This window comes from Carassius auratus, chromosome 38 (genome assembly GCF_003368295.1).
Source record: "Carassius auratus strain Wakin chromosome 38, ASM336829v1, whole genome shotgun sequence".
NCBI lineage: Eukaryota > Metazoa > Chordata > Actinopteri > Cypriniformes > Cyprinidae > Carassius > Carassius auratus.
The window spans coordinates 18566784-18580941 of record NC_039280.1 but is presented as its reverse complement, the minus strand read 5'-3'; the positions used below and the strand labels follow the sequence as shown (position 1 = coordinate 18580941).

The following is a 14158-nucleotide window of genomic DNA, read 5'->3' as shown; positions in this document are numbered from 1 at the left end:
ACCATGGTTCCCTGAGACGGCAACGAGACACTGCATCCTTTAGATTCCTTGCCATGCTTTAGATGCAAGCTTCAGATGAAGAAGTGGATGACGTGTCTCCCGGCCCACTTTTATATTGTTGTCGTACTGGGTAATGACATCACAGGCTGTCGCAATCCAATGTTATTGTCGTATTTAGATGTATGATTCAGGCACCGTTCATGCTGAAGGTATTCACCCATAAAGTTCTCAGTGTGCAGACTTCACTTCTTTATTTGTTCACCCATAATGACCTCTAGAGGATGCAGTTAAGTCATTCCCTTCCCAGGGAACCATGGTTACATATGTACCCTATGATGATTTTTACATTTTGCATAATTTTTGTAAAATAACTAAAATCTTTATTTAGGCTAAATTAAAATGACAGGGTAATCATTTGCATAAAATATATTTAAATAATTTGTGTATCTAATTAAATTACTTAAACTATGATTAATGATGATGTAATTATTTATATTTTATAATGATTTTCATTTAAGAACTAGGTCTGGGACCGGGGTTTAACAATAAAATACATACATTAAAGGCATTTAAGAAATAAAAATAAACAACCTTCATATAACAATAAGATTAAATATATTGGTTCAATAAAAAAAATCAATCATTTGTATTCTGCCCATAGATGAAGAAACACTCATGTACAGTCATGTACAATAACACTTTCTTTGTGTTATTAAAGCTTTGAGCAGGAGAAACTGTGTCGCTTCACTATGTCAGTGCGGAAAAATTACAGACGAGTTCCATATCACAACTGGAAACATGCTGTGACAGTGGCACACTGCATGTATGCCATCCTTCAAAAGACCACTGGGATCTTCACTGAGCTTGAGGTCAGTGTCATTCTCACATTAGCATTTGAAGTAGACTTACAAAAGTGATTTATTTCAAATAAGTCTTCAGCTAAGGCATGGCTTTGGAGAGTGATTTGCAGGAAGGGTGGGATCTTATGCTTTCAAGGCTAGGTTGCTATTGCTAGTCTCTCAGAAATCACTCACTTTACTTTAAGTCATATTTAAATAAATACCTGCATAAAAACTATAAATATATATATATAGTGCTTTTAATAGTACAGATTTTGTCAAAGCACTTTACAGTATGAAATAGGAAAATAGTATGCCAATAATGCAAAATGAAAATAGTAAACACTCAGTTTTCAGTTAAAGGCAGTTCATCATTGAATTCAGTGACGTCATCATCCAACTCAGTTCAGTTTAAATAGTATCTGTGCAATCAAGTCGACAATATCGCTGGATATTAAGTATTCCCAACTAATCAGGGGGCAGTTCTCCTCTGGCCAGACAAAACCAGCAGTTCAATTCCAGGCTGCAGCAGTCACATTGTGCAAAAGACTCATCTGGTTCCTGTGGTCTCGTCCAGGTGGCTGTCTAGCATACAAGGTCTTTCAGTGGGGATATGTCTCTGAGACTCATCTAGTTATCCTGGTCTCCGCTGACATTCATTGCTGTGGAGGTCATCTCTAGGTGCTGATCCACCGTCTGGGCTGGATACGTACTGAATTCGGGTGACTGTAGTTACAATCTGGATACAGACTGGATTTGGTGACTACAGTGACCTCAGAATAAGAAAGAAACAGATTAATATAAGGGTTGCACTTTATTTTACAGTACGTGTACTAAGTACTTACAGTGTATTTATCTAAGAAAGTTCTGGTAATACAAGGTAACTACATGGGGTAGGGTTAGGTTTAGGTGTAGGTTCAGGGTTAGTACCTAGTTATTACATAGTTATTGTAATTACTATAATAAGTACATAGTATGTACACGAGGAACAGGTCTGTAAAATAAAGTGCTACTAACAATGTCGCAAGAACATTGTATGTTATTGAAAGTACTGTATTTACGAGTTCCGGTTGTCATAATTAATGCAGCCTAAAAATCCTTTAACAGATTTGAATATTAGAAATGTGTTAGTGTGTTATAAGAAAGGTTAAGGATTTGGGTCTTTAGAGTGTGTCTGCCTCCCAAACAATGTTAGGTATTTTATTTCAGAGTTGTGGCGCTAAATAGGAAACAGATCTGCTGCCCGCAGTTTATTTTGAAATTCTAGGTATTATCAAATTGCCAGAGTTTTGAGAATGCAGAGGATGTGGAGGACTATAATGCAACAAAAGCTTGTTCAAATACTGAGGCGCTAAACCACTCAGGGCTTTATTAGTAATAAGCGAGATTTTAAAATGTGTAGTGAGTGCAATGTTGACAGAACTGTGCTGATATGTATGGTTTCTATGACTTCTGGAAGCACCACTTTTAGGAACTTAGATGAAATTCCTAAAAGAGGGTCCTAAAAGAGGTTGGTTTAGATGATTTAACAAGATTATACAATCCTTCCTCTCCTATAGTAGAGAATGAGTAGAATTGTTCCTCAGGGGATCTATATTGCAATGTCTGATGAGATACCATAGCTGACGGCTGAATGGTTACAATTTTATCTCTAATAGTATCAATCTTGGAATTAAAGTAGTTCATAAAGGCAGTACTGCTGTGCTGTTGGGAAAGGTCAACACCTGTTGATTCTTTATTTTTGTAAATTTAGCCACTGTATTGAATAAATACCTGGGGTTATGTTTGCTTTCTTCTAAAAGAGATGAAAAGTAATCAGATCTAGCCGTTTTTAATGTTTTTTTTTTTTAGGATAGCGTACTTTCCTGCCAAGCAATTCAAATACCCCTAGTTTTGTTTTCCTCCAGCTGCGCTCCATTTTCCAGGCTGCTCTCTTTAGGCATGTAATCATATATGTAATTAATTTTTGTAATTACATCTATAATTTTACTGTTACCCCTTAAACCCCCTTTTGAACTAACCTTACCACAAAATGGTTTGCTAATGACGAGAATTGGACCTTAAAATAAAGTGTGCCATTAACATTATAGCTATCTTTGTCGTTATCATTCTTGGTGTGAACCAGTCCTTTTAGTGTCACTGAAAAATGTAGTTAGAAGATGTGACTTAACTCCATTTCCCTGCTTATGTCTTCTCAAATAGAGGAAAGGCTTGCTGATTGCCTGCTTATGTCATGACCTGGACCACCGCGGCTACAGTAACAGTTATCTACAGAAGTTTGATCATCCGCTGGCTGCCCTGTATTCCACATCTACCATGGAACAGCATCACTTTTCACAGACGGTGTCCATCCTGCAGGTAAAGCTCCTACACACTGCACCAGCTCAGTACGATAGTTTCAGACAAGCTAAATGTGGTCAGATACACCCACCTGTTATGGGGCACGAACATGGGCAAAGACTCCCTAAGATTCTACAATGACTATATCACTTATGATATAAAATTAGCTTGTGGGCACTGATCTTATATATGATTTCAGTGTCTGATTTTTAAAGCTATAGTCCTTGCTAAATGTTGTTGAATAATGTAAAAAAAAGAAAGGAAAAAAAAGATATGACTATACTTACCCAGTTGATTATGCTGATTATGTTAAGGATTGCAAACATTTTTGTATTGCAAGGTTTCTTAAATGTTTTCTTTAAATATGTAATTAAGCCACTATCTAATTAAAAATGCAGTAATTTGCATACATTCCAAGAACAGAAATTCGAAGACTTGATAAAGCCAGTTCCAAAATTAATTGTTCATTTTGTTGGCCTATTAGAGTCCAGTGCTGGAAAAGTTACTTTTAAGAGTAATGAATTACATTGTTTTTGCGTTACTCTTTGTCATCTTATCTTGGTTTGCTTATTTATTTTTAATAACAAAAAAGCCAAAAGTTATATTTGTGGCAAATATAAAGGCTGTTTTACTCCAAAAGTTAAATTAATAAGCTTCAGCCTAAAGGAAGTGGGTCTGCACCTCATTCCCAATATATCTGAACATGGGTTACTTTACTAGTTACTTTAAAAAAAAATTAATAACAAGAAATAATGTCAACAGCCTGAAAAAAGTTTTTTTTTTTTTTTTTTTTTTTTTTTTTATGAAATCAGGTGAATAATTTATGACGAAACCAAACCACACTATAAGACCATTCTTAATATCAAAATATAGAAAATGATAAATACAGAGATAGGAATATATGGTAAATTTCATTCACCAAATGCTGTAATGCAGTAAGCTGCATTTTAAGAAAATGTCATTTAAAGATGTGTAATATAATGACATATATAATGGCAATATAATAACATGAATGAAATAAACACTTAAAATTGTATATTTGATGTTTTCTTTCCACTAATCCAAAACAACTGTTTTTAAAAAGCCAAACAGCCCACATAAAATCGACCAAAAACAATGTTTTTGCCTTTGGTGTCTTGCATGCAGAAACCATGGTATTGTCTTTAAATGTCATATTGACACAAGCTGAGATACAAGGAAGCATTCACGTGGTAGTGCCATTTATTTATAAATCAGGTATCAGTGCAAACATGCCCCCAAAATTTGTGCTAAATGCAGTTCGCATTAGGTTGAGCAAAAAAAAAAAAAAAAAAAAAAAGATTTGTGGTCTGTTTTTTTTTTTTCTCGTTCCAATATTTAAGAAATTTCCAATCTTAAACAAACTTGGTTGTCAGCCATCGCTTGGAATCCCCTTCGGCTTTGCTGCAACTCTCCAGCAGAGCCAGACGCCCCATAAGAGGAGCTTTTGCTTTTTTATTGATCTCTTTTTTTCCCATAGCTGGAAGGGCACAATATTTTCTCCAACCTGACTTCCAGTGAGTATGAGCAGGTGCTGGAGATCATCAGGAAGGCCATCATCGCCACAGACCTCGCCTTGTACTTTGGCAACCGCAAGCAGCTGGCCGAACTGCTGGCCACAGGGGCGCTGGACCTGAACAACCGAGCTCACAGGTCAGAGGTCATAGTGCACCTCCTTTATCACAGAACTCTTGTAAATCTTACCTCAACTTAAGAGATGTTTTCAGGGATCGACCGAAACAATGTCAAAGGCTGTGTTTGAATTGTAGTAGTACTCTAACTGCTTGAGTGAATTTTTTTCAAAAACTGTTACATTTTATTTGAAGGTGAGATTGTATTTGAAGTACTGAGTAATATTAATTAACTACATGTACTTACTATAGGGTAAAAGTTTTGGTTTAGGATTAGCTGTTTTTAATTATGTATAACTTTCTGTTATACATGTAAAATGTAGCTATGCCACTTTAAAAATTTACATATAAAATATATCCAAGTTAAAAAAAATAAATAATAATATATATATATATATATATATATATATATATATATATATATATATATATATATATATATATATATATATATATATATCATTGCCTCTTTCTTTACTATTTAATTGTTTTGTTGTTGCTTTTTAAATTGTGACATTTTCAATAGGTTTATTTTCAATAATTATTTTCAATTAAGCACATTTCAAAAAATCTCTTTATCATAATGCATTTAGACACTATTAAATTAAATAAGAGTAAATTAAAAACTCTATGTATTAATTTCTCACTATAGATATATAGATAGGTAGATAGATAAGATTATTTATTTATTATTATTATTTTATTATTTTTTTTGATAAATTGGACCAAACTGTGAATGAAAAGGAGACTAACATAATGTTCTGTCCCAGCATTTATTGTGTGGGGGCTATGTTAATGCTATATGACCCATTTTTTAAACATATTACAACTTCATTCAAGCAAAGCAATAGATCTTAATGTAGATAATTCCTTGTAAATGTAATTAACTCACAGCCTGATCTGATCCCATTGATGAATTGCTGGTTGATTATTTGTCCACCGTAGGGACCGTGTGATCGGTCTGATGATGACGGCCTGTGATCTCTGCTCTGTGACCAAACTGTGGCCCGTCACACGACTCACAGCCAATGACATTTATGCAGAGTTCTGGACTGAGGTAAGCTTTAATCACTGTAAGCCAAGCATGAATCTTTTTGTTGTAACAATGTTGTGTAATAAAGTAAATCATCATACAGGTCCCTGTATTGTTTTGAGCTGTATGTCAAATTGCAGGCGAGATCTCTGAAGAACATTCAGTCAAACTGTTGATCTGGTTTTTAATGATAGGGGGATGAAATGAAGAAGATTGGAATGCAGCCCATTCCTATGATGGACAGAGATAAAAAGGATGAGGTTCCCCAGGGACAGGTAAATCAGAACTTTCTGTCATTATCAAGCTCCTAGAAGAACGTTGCGGTCACACTTTATTTTAGGGTCCAATTCTCACTATTAACTAACCATTAACTATGATTTTTGCCTCAATTAACTTCTAATTTGCAGATTATTGATAGTTTATAAGGTAGTTGTTAAGTTTAGGGTATTGGGTAGGATTATGGATGTCATGCATTATATGTACTTTATAAGCACTAATAAACAGCCAATATGTTAATAATAGACATGCTAATAAGCAACTAGTTATTAGTGGGAATTGGACCCTATACTAAAGTGTTACCAACATTGCTTTTTCTATCCCATGCCTTCACTTCAAAAGTGTGCCTTAAAAGTTGCCTAGGTATAGGTAGGCAGCGTTAGGTTAGGGGTTATATTTACTTGGAGAGCAAAAGCTTTCAAATGTCTTTCCATGTTCAGTAGTATCTGAGTCCAGTTTTTCTCATGTTCTCAGGTGGGGTTTTACAATGCTGTGGCTATTCCCTGTTACACCACCCTGTCCGAGCTGTTTCCTCCCTCCAGTCCTCTGCTTACAGCCTGCAGGTCAGTCACACGCTCAACACAATGCTCCAATGCTGTCATATCTTTATTCATGATCATAAGCACTTTATTTAAACAAATTGAACCCGTTGACTATGATTTCAAAATCTGCTTGGTATAACTAATATTATAAAACAGATTTCTGGATGAGCCTTCAATATGGATACAATCACTATATGCAGACTGTGACCGCACATCAGCTTCATCAACCTCAATTTTATATTAATGCGCCAAGTGGCTATGGTGCATTACAGGCTAATAATACTAAGTGGAAGCGTTGCTTGTTCTGATGAATATCATTTTAAATCATTAATTGATTTTTAATGAAATTATTTTAAGATTATTACAAAATGTAAAAGCTGCATGTTGCTGGCATATTCAGGTTAATGCTATGCTAGATTAAAAAAAAAAACAAGATTATGTATGGTTTTATTGGTCACACTTTATGTAAAGGTCCAATTCTCACTGTTAACAAACATTGACAAAACTATGACATTTGCCTTAATAAACTCCTAATTTGCTGCTCATCAACAGTTAGAAAGGTAGTTGTTGAGTTTGGGATTAAGAATGTAGAATATGGTCATGCAGAAAATGTGCTTTATAAGTACTAATAAACAGCCAACTTGTTAATAATAAGCAACTAGTTAATAGTGAGAATCAGTCCCTATTATATATGGCATATTTATGTTTAAAGCTAGTGTAATGTTGTTATATCAGAAGTTTTTTGACATCTTTCAGTTGCATGAAAGTTGCATTTCAAACACTGTTCAAAAAGCTCCTGTTTGGTTTCTGAATAATAAGCAGCAGAATAATTCCCTTTCGTTATTGTAGGCTCAATAAGTTTATCACACATTACTATTCTTTATCCAATACATAATTTTCTTTCCCGCTCTGAAACTGGAGTTAATTGCGCTGCTTTGCTCTTGTCACATTATCCGACTTCCATTATGTAGCCATTGTGTTAGCTCTGATGTGAGGATGGGTCCATGTCTAAACTTCTCCCCCCTGCGCCCCTAAACTGGTCGAATGCTTGAGAGCCTCTGTGACCTTGATCTGTGGGGAATGCAAACACATTTGAAAAGCCGTGCCACTGCGTCAGCACCAGGTTTCCAAGTGGAATGTGTGGGCAGCCGGCCCAGACGCTCCGGAGCCCTGGTCATTGTGAGATCAGAGAGGGACCAATAAATGACATCAACATCACTAATTGAAAGAGAGAGTCTAATAGTCAACCATTTTCACCCTCTGTTTTTGGACTGCATGCTACTTAAATGGAACAAAAAGGACAGACCTAGACAAAAAAAAAATTATTTGACAAAGTTCTAACTTTGTCACCTTCTTTCTTCCTGTCTGGGTCAAAGTATGAGAATTATTAAGAAATTTTAGAAAGATTTTAAGCATTTAAAGTTCCCCTATTATGGATTTTTGAAAATGACCTTTCATGCAGTGTTAACAGAGCTATAAGTGAATGAAAACATCATGCAAAGTTTTAAATCTGAAAGTGCACTGTGCATAAAGTTATTGTCTCTCAAAAGAAAGAGTCGGCTCTGAATCATTGAAACGAGTCATTTTTAAAACAAATCCCAAGCAGTTACGTATTGACGTTAACATGAAACTTTAGCATATTGCTTGCATACTTGATGGTCTTTTTGCGTTGGTCTGATGCAATTCATTCTTTGCCACTAGGTGCTGCTTTTGGAGTGGTAAAAATAGCGGTTTCCCTGGTAATGCTGTCCACAAACACTGCTTTATCAGGCATTATCAGGCGGCAAGGAAGTCGACCGGAAGTTGAAGTCGGCCGTGTGCCGCCATCTTGTAGCAGAACTTCACTTGCATTAGCATTCCCATTGACTCCCATTCATTTTGGCGTCACTTTGACAGCGAATAACTTTACATCTGAGGCGTTTAAAGACTCAGTTTGTCCATTATTTATTTCTAAAGATACACGACAATGTATAAAGGGCTCCATTACCTTCAGTGTTACATTATGGCCCCATAGAAACAGTTTTTTGTAAAAATAGGCTAACGATTGCATCATAACCACTCGTCTCTCTGTCGCATTACCGTACAGACAGGAGGAGAAGCTCGCAGGCAATTAACTTAATATGGCGTACTGGCGTTACATTTTAAAATACTATACAAAATCATTAATCAGAATACTTACTCCTGCTCACTCACGCCAAAGAACTCCCCGCTCAAGCTCGCCGTCTCTGCAAGATTAACGATGGCAGTTTGCACGCACAGCTACTATAGGATTTACATCTGTCAGACAGGTTGCTGACGTCATCAAGCTAAGTTTGAGTCTGCGTGTCTGAAACGGAAGTGCTAAAAAACGCTAAAAATGGGCTTCACTTGTCTCAATTGAGTTCCAGTGGGGTCGCTGTGTCCATTTCTTTTACTGTCTTTAATGGGCATTATAGGCAAGATTAAATTAAAATGAGACCAATCGGACCAATCATGGCACATTAGCGTCACACAAAGAAGGGGTTCAGAAAAATGTATAGTTGAGCAAATCATTTGGGAGTCGTTGAGCAAATAAGGTAAAAATAAATGCATATTATAAGACAATGAAAGTATTTTTTGCCCTTGCATGCATGTCAACCGGTCGTTGGGGACTCCCAAAACCAAAATATGAACCTTTCATTCCCCAAAATAGGAGCACTTTAAGCATAAATGCATTTGTAAGATTTTAAAAGAAACTAATTCATTCAAGTTTGTCTACATTTTTTACATGAATTATATTCAGTATTTAAAAACGGTTACCATTAATCAAATCACCATTAACCATATACTTCATAACCAAACAGAGCACAACTGAGAAATGCAATAATAATTCTGAATAAAAATAATTGAAATATATTTTAATAGCCATAGATATTTATAACCGTACGCTACTTTTTAAAGGGGTCATATGACGTTACTATTTGGTGTAATGCAGTGTGTTTATGTGGTTTAAGGTAAAAAACAAACAGACCACTTTGTACTTATATTTTCCATATAATGTACATTATTGTGTTCAGGAAACAGTCCTCATTCTCCAGAAAATGTGCTGCACACATATGAATATTTGGGTTGAACTGTTCTGGGTTTGGTAAGATTATTATCATTATATATATATTTTTTAAAGTCTCTTACCTCACCTTATATCCATTTATTTAACCAACTGACCAATCTAGTTTAATATGTATTAAATTGCTGCTTATTCCTGTGATGCAAAGCTGAATTCTCAGCATCCTTACTTCATCAGTGTCACATGATTCTTCAGAATTCAATCCAATATGCGGATTTGCTGCTCAAGAAACATTTCTTCTAATAATTTTGTGCTATGTTAAAGAATATATATATATATATATATATATATATATATATATATATATATGTATGTTCAGAGGTGAAAACGTGAAAGCAAAACATGCTACTTCTCACTTTAGTCACTTTTTTGTAATCATTTTGCCACATTTAAGCTGTAGACCAACTGTTGTGTTTGTGCTGTGATAATGTGAAGAGCTCTCTGTGTTTTCAGGGAAAACCTGGCCCAATGGGAACGAATCGTGCAAGGAGAGGACACTTCTGCGTGGGCTTCCACTGACGAGGCCGAGCTGAGCGAGACATCAGACAGTGGACCAGTAAAAGTGGACAACTGAATCTGTGGCACCTGTCCCACAGCACCACCTACACCCTGCCAGAACACTGGACTTCCTGTGGACAGTGCCACTTCCTGCCGAGACAGGAGGAAGCGCAGAGGGCAGGCGGGGAAGGATACATTCAGACAAATAAACAAAACATAATGTTACCTCAGTGGGTGACGGAGGCGTACACTCTAATGACATCAGGGCTCCCTCGTCGATGGCTGGGACTCAAGTCCACTTCAGCAGAACGGCAGTACTTTTCCTTAGGAGGTTGCTTCAGCATCTTTTTGCTTAGAGTATTATTATTTGATTTGATTATTTTTCAGTTTCTTTCATGGTCTTACATTTGAAGAGGCCTTAAATACCAACCCGAGTCACGATCTGGTTGGGGGACTCGTAACTAAGTTTAAAATGGTACTTTTTATCCTGCTGTGGTCAAAATACGCAAAGCTTACTTGAGTGGATTTATTTTCTAAGACAGACAGAGAGAATGTTTTGTCGCAGTTGAGGTGAATGAGGCACGATAAACCTGACGTCTGATGGATGTTTTATATAATATTTTGAGCAAAAATTTTTGCAGTACTTGAATGAAGAAATGCAGCCTATTCTGAGTGGAGTTGAAAACAAGAATCCCCTAAAATGCGTCCTTCCAGAGCAAACAGCTTTTGTGACGGCATGAGTTTGACTCTGAATCGTACTGGAGTCACACACAAGTGGAGTCACACACTGTGTTCCTCGCCGAGATCTCGCAGTATCTTCCAACCCGGTATGAATTTAACCCATTGAAGATCATAGCGCTATTGACATTTAAAATAAGGAATCAAAGGTTTAATAATTATCATATAATAATAAAATGCCTGCTCATGCTAATCCATATAATGGCAGTGAATAGCGATCAACTTCAAACTTTAAAGAAAAAGATCACGGAATAATTCCATGTGACCCGTGCTGCATCTTCCATGTGTTTTAAGGGCACATAATAAGGTTTGGCGAAAAACAAAATGAAACTTTAATTATTTTATTACATTTCTGACTTTTCCTGTTGGTTTAATTAAGGAGTAATGAGGACATTTTCACTTCTGGGTGACCTATCCCTTTAACTCTGTGGACTAACCCTCTTCAAAATGCCCCAACAACAACAAAAAAACCAATCTGACCAATCTTATCTTAGTAACTGGTGCATCCATCGTGAAACCAGACAAACTGTTCCTCTTTTCTAATGTAAGTCTATGAGAATCTCGCATGTTTGGTATCTTTTAAAGGAATTGGATCGAAATCAGTTTCCACAGCACTTAAAAATATCTAATAATGACAACAGAGACATCAACACGTTAAATTCCCTTTTCCACATCTAAATAAACCTTAAAAACATCATACTGTGGATTAAACTTTTCTAACTCTCACTCCCAAATCAACACGATTCACAAGTCTTCAAAGATGGTTGTTTTTGTGTAATTCAGACACAATCTTTACACAAAATCAGCCGAGGAATAATGCTTTGCAATGTCACACTTCTTCATTGCTTTACGCTCCAGTTTCTATGGGATGTTCTGTAATGTTGTGTGAGAAAAGAACAGTAACCAATGAGGCGGAGCTTAGTGAAGGGGCAATTCCACTGCACTTTCTGGAGAGTACGGTTTATGTCTTCTACATAATATATTGTCAAAAGCAGGCTAAGATAAATTTCAAGTTGCGACCCAACAAAAATGTCTGCCTTCGTTTCAAATGGCTGAACTTTATTTACTTTGTATCTGTAAGAGGCGCCTGCAGTCCATGTAGACAGTGATGGAGCTGTGACTGACTGATGGCCTTCTGTAAATACTGCAGGACTGATGAGTGAATGTAATCAATACTGTCACAAACTGCTTCAAGATGCCTGTTAGTTTTTAAGTGTACCAAAGGTGTGTACACCATCGGATATGGGAATGTTAAACATGGCTTCCAGTGGTTGTGCTTGGAGTTTGGAGATGTAAGCTACATTCTAATGGTGCTATCTAAGGCAGTCATGCACTTTCTGATCCCGTGCGCATGCGAGTGCATGTGTGTGTGTGTGTGTGTGTGTGTGTGTGTGTGTGTGTGCGTGTGTGTTTGCTCTGGAGTAACGCTACCAACCCCCATCTTCTTCGGAGTCAGAGTTGAGAGGCTCTGTTCAGCACCGCTCACCTCCATCACCAAGATCATCCACAACCAGTTGTCTTTCCCCTCATATGCACTATGTTTAGAGACTATTATTATTGTTATTAATATTATTGCTCCTATTATATTATTATTGATTATTACCATTGTTATTTTGTTAATTAGAGTTCAATTTTAAATTAACTTATATTTTTTATACAAAGTTTAGCATTTTTGCTTTGTACAGAACAAATTGTACATTATGGAAATAAAGCAAATGGTCATTTAGAGAAACTGCATACTGTTGCCCGAGATAAATGTCTCAACTCTAAATGTACGAGCAGTAATTACTTTTATTAAATATTTCTGATGAATTCAAATTGTGTAATGTTTATTCTGTGAATTTATTTTATTTTTGTATTTTTTTACATGGAAAGGTTGAAAGCAATCATTCTATCTGCCATCTATATTCATATTTCACATAAAATGGAAACAGCACTATGTGAAATTATATTAACTAATAAAATTAATATATAGTAAGTAATACACAAACATTAGCCTGCTATATATATATATATATATATGTATATATATATATATAATGTTTCAAATTGATAATTAATAAAATATCATTTAAAGGTTATGGTTATGAACAGTCAGTTTTGTGACTCTTGTTCTGGTATGGGACACAAGTGTGAATCGTTTCTTCCTAATAGAGGAGAGTTAGAAATGTTTGAGTAAAGAGACACGGTTTGTGAGATAAACTCCTGATCATTGCTGCAGTGCTGAAGGAGTGAAGAGTCCATTCCGAATCTTGTGCGTCTCGCGCCATCTATTGGCAAAGAAACTATAAACCCCCATTTTAGCTTGTCATAAACTTGTGCAAGCTCTCCATCGTTCCTTAGCAAATTGGTTGGAAATGGGAAGTTGCATTGCAACCAACAAAGTTGCTAACTTTAACTTAGTTAGCAACTCTATGGTTTTGGGAAACGCACCCCAGAGAAGTTTTGTTAACCGAATATACTGATTCATTAAAAAGAGCAGACTCAACCGAACTAAGATTCAAACAAAAGTCGTGGTATTTAGAATTCTATTACAAAGCGATGCGTAATAGACTATTATGACGTAGCCTGTGGCGACGCCAGTGATTTGAACATCATGGAAACATTCAGTGTTTGCTGGGTCTTTTCTTTTGTGTAGCTTTTTGTTTGTCAGTCAGTAAAAACCCAGACAGCAAGCTGTTTCGGCCCAGAACCGGCCCACATCTGGCCCGTGTAAAATCATGAAATCTTGGAAAACATGTTAAGATCTTATAGTTCTTCTAGTTTTGTCCCTCTGACTCAACTCAGCCCCTTCACACTAATCATTCCACACCCATAATAATTTAATATCCAACCATGCGACAATTCAGGTCTCTTTAATAGTAATGCAGACACTAGTAGTGTCACACATTTTATGCATTGTATAGGTGTATATAGTTTTATAGTCAGGGAGGGTACTGTCAAGCTTAACAACTAAACCCCATCACATAAAGCAGCACTGTTCATTTAAAAACAACAACAACTCCATCACTCAACTTTCATGTGTATTTGTCATGTTTTAGGGTTGTAAATTTGTGACAGGGTCAAAACCACTAAATTTCTCAATAACATTAAATAGACATGTGTCATGTTTCAGTTAATATATGCAAACTAATGACAACTCATATTTATATTATAAA

At 36.0% G+C, this 14158-nt stretch overlaps 1 pseudogene; it reads left to right on the top strand.

Annotated features, from left to right (window-relative positions):
- The window catches only part of LOC113057287 (cAMP and cAMP-inhibited cGMP 3',5'-cyclic phosphodiesterase 10A-like), a 34074-nt pseudogene extending 21256 nt beyond the window's left edge, over positions 1–12818 (top strand).
- Positions 12819–14158: the final 1340 nt, after the last annotated feature.